Here is a 7512-nt window from a genome sequence, read left to right as displayed (position 1 = left end):
GGCTGATAATCAGGATCAATAGCAGAATCAGATTCAATTTCATCAAAGAGGTCATCCATATTCACATTATCTGGAGGCAAATCACCCTCCTCTTCATTTGCAGTTACAGCTCCACCAACACCCACATCAACCTGGCTTAGGGCCAACTTCAAATTCAACTTGTTAATGTTAGAGTTGTTGAATGGTAGTTGAGTAATGGGAGCCTCTCCAATAGGCATAGCTACTAAACTATGGGTGGCTAACACAGTCATAAGATAAGGAAAGGGAATGTCACTGTGACCTGGATGGAGACGAAATTGAATGATGCTATGACAAATTAGAGAAGGAAGACATACAGAGACTCTAGAACTGATGGAATGAAGAAGACGAACCATAAACATAGTAAGTTCGGTTTTGTTACCAGATTGAGGATAGACATTAGAAATGAAAACCCTATGAAGGATTCTGTATCTGGGTAACAGAAGCTTGGAGGCAAGCACATTTTTAGCAGTATTCCATTCCGCATCTATATTGCATAAATCTCTAGTGAGCATTTGCTTTTCAGTTTCAGATGGTTTTGCCACTAGAGTGCTCATGGGAATACCTTCATCATTGACAAGTATATCCATTAATCCAAAGATAAGATGACGATCCACATCAATTGGACCTTCTCTGGTCATAATAGTAAATGTCAGATTTTTAGTAGAAGAATCATTAATGCAAGCATACAAAGCGTGCGCAACGGACCGATATGTCGGCCCACTCCAATGAAGTATGTTATCCCATCCTACAGACTGAAAGAGAGACACAATATCAAATGGTGACACATGAACAAGATTGACAGTTCGTTCTACTATTACATTGCACAATCAAATATCCCGCACATAATCGGGATCATCCTCGGGCAACCGAAGGTGGCGCACTGTGATAGGAGACGAACGAGATGTAGAGGGACCACGAGATCCTTTCTTTTTAGTTCTACCCTCCATTTGCAATAAAGAAAGCTAGGAATAAAGAGGTTACAAAAGAGATAAAGTGGGTTTCCAATAGATCGGATTTTTGAGAAGAAAACTCCAAAAACTACTATAAATCAAGAAATAACAAAAACTACTATAAATCAAGAAATAAACCACACAAATGATGAAAAGGAAGTGCAAAGGACTTGAATCTACAAGAAAAATGAAAATAATGCACTAACCTTGAAGAAATCGAAGATAGGTTCGACTAGTCGAGGTAGGGCTCGTTGGAGAAGACAACCCAAATGAAGAAAAAGTGATTTTCTCCCAAATAAAAGGCTAAACCCGTGGTTCATGACTAGTCGAGTATGTACTTGACTGGTCGTACACAGACCAAAATGTACAATTTTTCATAAAATTTAAAATTCTAAAAATTTAAAATAACAAATATATACATTATGATACAGAAAAACATGAATTATCAATTCATATTGCACATACTAAGATCAAATTTCAATTTAGCAAACCTGCTTTTGTCGAATAGTTTTGTGAATATGTCAGCTAGTTGATTCTCGATCAGAATATAATCCAAGGAAATTGTCTTGTCTTCCACTAATTCACAAATGTAGTGATATCTAATGCCAATATGCTTGGTTCGTAAATGCTGGATTGGATTTTTAGAGATATTAATTGCGCTTGAATTATCACAATATAAGACCATAGTATCTTGCGCAATTTCGTAATCGCTTAGCATCTTTTTCATCCATACAAGTTGAATACATGCATTACCAGCAGCAATGTATTTAGCCTCAGCAGTTGAGAGCGATACGGAACTTTGTTTCTTACTTAACCAAGAAACTAAACAGTTCCCTACATAAAAACAACCACCACTAGTTGATTTTCAATCATCAATGTTACCAGCCCAATCAGCATCCATATAACCAGCTAATTGCACACTAGTATCATGTGGATACCAGAGACCAAGATTTGCAGAACTAGAGACATATCGTATAGTCCACTTAACAACAATTAAATGTGACTCTTTAGGGTCAGATTGATATCTAGCGCAAATTCCAATGCTAAATGCAATATCAGGTCAACTCGCAGTTAAATAAAGCAAACTACCTATCATACTACGATACAACTTAAGATCCACACTCTTACCTGTAGAGTCTTTTGAGAGTTTTAAAGTAGTACTCATTGGAGTATCAAAATTTTTCCCACTCTCAGATTTGAACTTTTTAACTAAGTTCAATGCATATTTGGTTTGAGAGATAAAAAAACCATCAGGTTGTTGTTTAACTTGCAACCCTAGAAAATAGTTTAATTCTCCAACCATGCTCATTTCAAATTTAGACTTCATAAGATCTATAAACTCAATAGTCATGTTAGCACAGGTAGATCCATAGATAATATCATCAACATAGATTTGCACTATTAGTATGTGATCATTATGTTTCTTTACAAACAATGTCTTATCAACACTTCCCATTATAAAGTTATGACTTAGAAGAAACTTAGTCAACTTTTTGTACCATGCCCTGGGAGCTTATTTCAAACCGTAGAGGGCCTTTTTTAGGCAATAGACATGATGAACATTCTTAGGGTCTTCAAAACCCGTTGGTTGTTCAACATACACTTCTTCATGTAAATCGCCGTTTAAGAACGCACTATTTACATCCATTTGGTATATTTTGAACTTTCCATAGCAAGCAATGGATATAAATAGTCTAATTGATTCAAGACGAGCTACTGGGGCAAAGGACTCATCATAATTGATCCCTTCAATTTGAGTGTACCCTTGTACAACCAGCCTAGCCTTGTTTCTAATAATATTACCAAGTTCATTAGACTAATTTTTAAAAATCCATTTTGTTCCGATAATGTGTTTATCTTTCGATCTTGGAACTAAGTACCAAACATCATTTCTGACAAATTGATTGAGCTCTTCTTGCATCGCTACAATACAGTTTTCATCAGTAAGAGCTTCTTTTACGTTAGCCGATTTTATTTGAGATGTAAAGCACACTTAGTTACACATATCTTCAAGTTGTTTACGAGTGTGCACACCAGTGAGAGGGTTTCTAAGAATTTGATTAGTTCGATGGTCTTTAACTATCCTCAATTTAGGGTTATTTTGACTTGATGAAGAGTCAGGTTTATCAATTAAAAGAACTTCATCATTTTCTGAACTTGTGACAAGTGTATTCAAGTGATCGTCAATAACCACATTAATGGACTCTTGAATTACACCAGTCCTCTTATTAAGAACCCGATACGCTTGACTATTCAGAGCATACCCTAAAAATATCCCTTCATCACTTTTGGTGTCAAACTTACTTAAATTTTCTCAGTCACGTAAAATGTAGATCCATTGCTAGGGAAATTTCTCTAGACCATATGTAGAAAATGGACCTCGAGATGAGCTCCATTGGCCCGAAACGGATGATTTTTGGCTATAACCTAAGTATAGCATAGCCCTTGGGCCATTGACATCAGTTCTGGGCCTATATAAGGGCCTTAACCCACCCCTCTCTCATTCCATACGAATTTCCTAACCCTAGGAGAGAGAAGAGAGAAAAGAGAAGGAAATAGTGAGGAGAAGAGAGAGAGTGTGTGAGATAGTTGCTGGGATTCATTCCCGCCACTCCATGTGCGGAATCACCTCTTCCATGTCGCTATACTAGAGATTTCAATTCCACTTTTGGGTAAAGAATCCTAACCCTAATCTGTTTTGGGTATCCATATAGGTAGATTGGTGAAATAGCTAACCTATTTCATGATTTAGGTAGCCGTTGTGCCTTAGACAAAGGCGTAGCGTTCGAACTGAGTTTGATACAAGTATACCAACGAAAGGTGCGGAATATAAACATTTAGGTTATGATTTTCAAGGCTTTCAATATCAGTTAATGATTTATGACTAACTTAATTGTTATCACATATGCTTAGATGCGATGTTTTCCACGTACTACATATATATATGGACTATGTTGAAATTAATGCATTCTATGTGTTTATTGAAATGTTTGTATGAATATGGAATTATGATTTGTGCTTGCCTTGATTGTTGTTTGGGAATACATGATTGTTGTACTTGTGGCAACTCCCTTGTGAAAGGATTTGCTATAATTTACGTTATAACTAATTTATTACATGTATGTTCATATGTGTAGTCTAAGTGTTTGATAAAATGCCTGAATGAGAAAATGTTTGTTGAAATGTATTTAATGAGGGTGTTATGATAGGATTCTCAATTACCTTATCTATAGCTACAGTTTCCTTTATGTAACATCTTTTACTATTATGTGATTTATGGATGAAATGCCTATGTATGTTAACATGTACACTATGTGTTTGTTAAAATGATCAAATGAGATTTATATTTGAATTAGTTATTACATGCTATTTTTGGCTAGGACATATGAATGTCTATTGTGTTTGAGTATGATTGGGACCGATACGTAGTCCAGGCAATTAATAAGGGTTTACGACAAGTGGCCGAACTAGTTTCTCCACGACAGATACTTCCGATGAATCCGAGTCGTATGGTGATTATCGATAGTGGTTAGGCCACGAAGAGTACGTATGTGCTCCATGTCGATTAATTTAACGTACGTTCATACTTGTCAAGTAACTTAATTGGCCTAATGTATGTTCACCATATATGGACGCTACTGTTTGAATCTAAGGTACCGCTTACCTTTGAAAAACCTGTTTAGCCTTGGTAATATATGATCCGCTAAGACTCATGAGCTAGGCATGGTGGTATGAGACACCGTGGTCGAGCTGTTGGCCTACGCTGGGGTGACGAGCCTCCCCATAGTGTCTAGTGACAAAACCAAACTCGTGAGCCGAATACGGTGGTATGTGACACTGTATTCAAATTATCGGCCTACGCTAAGGTGATGAGCCTTTCCCTCAGTGACCTCGAGTATAAAATAGGCCTACGATCGGGTGATGAGCCCCTCATAGTGACCTCGAGTATGAATTAAGCCTAAGCTGAGGTGACGAGCCTCCTGTAGCAACCTATAGTGTAAACTCACGAACTTGCCTATCATATGTGATTAACTAAGATTAACATCCCTAGATGGACCATTATTTGGGTAACTGATATAAAAGGAGGTACCTTAGCTTCCCGAATCTGCTGTATAAATAAGTCTAATTAAGAACTTGGCTAACACAACCATGCACCGCATTGCATGTGCCTTTGGCATGGGTGTTGAACACAATGGGAGTTTAGCATACACGACCGTGAGATGTCGCAGAGGGAGTGCAGGCAAGGGCATGCATCATTAATACATATCATCCTTATATTAACCAGAGTACTTAGGAATGTTTATTGTATTGCTTTATCATTACTGCTTGACTGAATTGATAATATGTTAACTGTAATAACCCAAAAAATTTCATGCTGAGACCCAAGTACTACCTCTATTTTCCTTAGAAATTATTTGTGGGTTAATTAGTGCTAAACTCGATTGCCTGTGAAATTAGCATCAATCACTTTATATTTGATCTACAGGGAACCTGTAGAATCGTTAGTGCTATGTTACTCTGAAATCTGGGATTCAACACTAAATCCAGTTGCTCATGAAAATTTTTAGAAGCTTTGGATCGGACCTAGACCGCATGTCGAAAGTCCGATAGCGATGATCTCAAACAATTATGGTCACCATGTTGGACTTGACCATCACCTCAAAAATTAAGTCCAGATGATGTCCTGGGTCAATTTGATTGAGTCCGGAGTAAAGAGTGTGAGAACGGTGAGAAATTAAATATAATTTTATGAAATCTGAGTCGTGTCACTTGCGCGATGATTTTAAGCAATCTGACCGTTGGATTCTGACCCAATTTCACCCTCGGATCAGGGAAGATGGCCCAGGCATGTCATGGTGCTTGTGGACCTGATCCAGTTTCGGTGACTGTTGAATTGAGTGTAGTCCGCCGCGGCTGATCCGTAAATTTGATCGGTACGAAAACTCAGCCTGACCTAGATCCATGGTCAGTGAGCTTAAGTCCGATCGCACGTGGAAAAAGGACCACCAGAACTGTTCTGTTGGATCGGAATAGGCCCGATTTGGTTATAACCTAAGTATACCTTGGCCCTGGGGCTATTTTCATCAATGTTAGGCCTATATAAAGACCTTAAAACCCTCACTCTCTTTTCCATACGAATTTCCTAACCCTAGCTAAGAAAGAGAGAGGAAAAGAGAGAGAAAGTGAGAGAGAAGTTGGTGAATCATCTTAAGATTCTTTCCTGTTACTCTACATCCTTAAACCCTCACTTTTGAATCGTTATTCCGGCGATTCTAAGTTCCTTCTTGGGTAAGTTAATCTAACCCTAATCTATTTTAGAGCTTAGAAGAGTTTATGTGTTGTTGTAGCTCATTTTTATTCTTGCCTTAGGCTATCTTGTCGCCGTTGACGAAGACATATCGTCTAAATCAGTTCGGTGCGCTTTTTTTGGTTTAAGGTGCGGACTATATCCGTATAGGTTATGGTTCTCAAGGCTTTCAATGCCAGCTAATGGTTTATTCTTATTATGGATGAAATTTCAAATGCCAAATGCTATGTTTATCTTGCATTCCTGATATGATGTGTTATATTGAGATTTGTGTATTCTATGTGTATGTAGGAAGTATCGTATACGTATAAAATATGAACATGTACTTGCCACGATTATTTGTCGTGTACTTGTGCTTATTGTATGTGTAACAACTCCTTGGCAAAAGGAATTGTCCAAATGCATGTATTCCAACATACGTCATGTATGTTGACCTATGTAGTCTAAGTGTTTGTAGAAATGTCTGAATGGTTTAAAGTGTAATATATTATCCTAATTGCGAGCATTGAAAAGCGATTCTCCACACTTCTATTAGTGTGTATGATTTCCTATGTGCAAGTCGCATTCTTTGTTGTTTAACTTCAAGTATTTCTTATGTTGAAATCCATGTTAAGTTGATATGCTTCAAATACCCACATACTGTATGATTTGAATTGTTGTTCCATTACTATTTCAAGTATTGATATGAATATCTATCATAATGGAATGTGTTTGGGACTATGAAATAGTCCAGGAAATCGATAATCGGCCTTGAGTTCGTGGCTGAGGTTACTTTCGCCACGAAGGACGTGATTTGACGAACCCGAGTCGTATTAGAGTTGTCAGCAGTGGTTTGGCCATACGGAGTGTTTGCACACTCTATGTCGTTCAACCCAACGTGCGCTCTGCTAGTCGAGTTCATCAAGTAACCCGATTGTCCGATGTATGTTCACCATGTATGGACGCTATTGTTTGAATCTAGGGAACAAAACTTACCGATGAAATCCCGTTAACCGTTGTACCTTGATCCACTAAGACTCATGAGCCAGACATGATGGTATGGGACACCGTGGTCGAGCCATCGGCCTACGCTGGGGTGACGAGCCTCCCCGTAGTGACCAGTGAGCACACCAGACTCGTGAGCCGATTATGGTGGTATGGGACACTATATTCGTGCTGTCGGCCTACGTTGATTGGTGACGAGCCCTTTGTAGTGACCTCGAGCATACCTTGATATTGCATTAAGGCGACGAG

This window comes from Magnolia sinica, chromosome 4, assembly GCF_029962835.1.
Source record: "Magnolia sinica isolate HGM2019 chromosome 4, MsV1, whole genome shotgun sequence".
Lineage (NCBI taxonomy): Eukaryota > Viridiplantae > Streptophyta > Magnoliopsida > Magnoliales > Magnoliaceae > Magnolia > Magnolia sinica.
This window is presented reverse-complemented; position numbering follows the sequence as displayed.